Here is a 1,560-nt window from a genome sequence, read left to right on the forward strand (position 1 = left end):
CCCACCCTTCCCAGCCTCCCCCCCCCCCTTAATTTATATTCTTACTTAGAGTGCCTGAGTTCCCTTTCTCTGAATCTTTGCCAGCACATGTTATTTTTATGTCTTTTTGATATTCACCATTAGAACTGTGATGAGATGGTTTTGATGTGCATTTCTTTGGTAGTGATGTTGGGCGTTTTTCACCTACTTTTTGGCCATGTATGTTTCTTCTTTTGAGAAATGTTTATTCAAATCTTTTACCCATCTTTAAGTTGGGTCTTTTGGGTTTTTTAAAATTGTTTTTGAAGATTTTTTGAGTTATTTAAAAATTCTGGATATGAGTCTCTTGCCTATTGAGTAGTTTGCAAATATTTTCTAGCATGGTGTAACTCATTCTTTCATTCTCTTCCCTGTTTTCCTTTGCTGTGTAGAAGCTTCTTTGTTACACTCCCATTTGTCTATTTTCTATCTTGTTGCCTGGGCTTTTGGCATCTTATTTATAAAATCATTGTTTGAGCCGGGCGCTGGTGGCTCACACCTGTAATCCTAGCTACTCAGGAGGCTGAGATCTGAGGATCGCAGTTCAAAGCCAGCCTGGGCAGGAGAGACTGTGAGACTCCTATCTCCAATAAACCACCAGAAAACCGGAAGTGGAGCTGTAGCTCAAGTGGTAGAGCACTCGTCTTGAGGTGAAGAGCTGAGGGACAGCGCCCAGGCCCAGAGTTCAAGCCCCATGACCAAAAAAAAAAAAAAAAATCATTGTTTGTATCAATATTTTGATGTTTCCCTATGTTTCCTTGTAGTAAGTTTAGTTTTTGAAGTTGCTTTTAGATCTTTTGTCTATTGAGTTTGTGTGTGTGTGTGTGTGTATGTGCCTATAAAGTTTAGATCTGAAATGTCCTCCAATGACCTATGTATTAAAGGTTTGGACACCAGCAAACATTGAACTATCTTTGCATCTCTGGGATCAGTCCTATTTGATTTTTATGTATTGTTGAATTCAACTTGCTAGTATTTTGTTGAGTTAAGGGATATTGTTCTCTTTTGTCTGTTGTTTTATTTTATTTCATTTTGATGTCTTCATGTGGTTTTGGTATCATGGTAATGCTAGCGATATAGAATAAGTTTGGAAGAATTCCTTCTCTTACATGTTTTTGAGTCACCTGAGAAAAATTGTTACTAGTTTTTTAAAAAGTTTTGTAAAATTCAGTAGGGAAGCCATCTGGGCTCGTTACTGTGTCCAGGTTTTCCATGTCTTCACTTTTTGTAGATTTTATTTGCCAAGAATGTATTCATCTCTTTTAGGTTTTTCTATTTGTTGGTTTATGGTTGTTACTCCCTAATGGCCCTTTGTATTTGTCATATCTTTTCTCTCATGTCTGATTTTATGCATGTGAGTTTTTTTGTGTCTTTTCTTTTTTTTTAATGGGTAGTCTGGAAAAAAGTCTGTTGACTCTGAATTTATTTTCAAAAAACTGACTTCATTTAATTGATAGATTATGTTTTAAAGTCTATTTTGTTTATTCATATCCCAATCTTTGTTATTTCTTTTCTTTCTACTAATTTTGGGTTTGATTTACT

The sequence above is a fragment of the Dipodomys spectabilis genome, unplaced genomic scaffold (assembly GCF_019054845.1).
Source record: "Dipodomys spectabilis isolate Male_0828 unplaced genomic scaffold, ASM1905484v1 ptg000262l, whole genome shotgun sequence".
Classification (NCBI taxonomy): Eukaryota; Metazoa; Chordata; class Mammalia; order Rodentia; family Heteromyidae; genus Dipodomys; species Dipodomys spectabilis.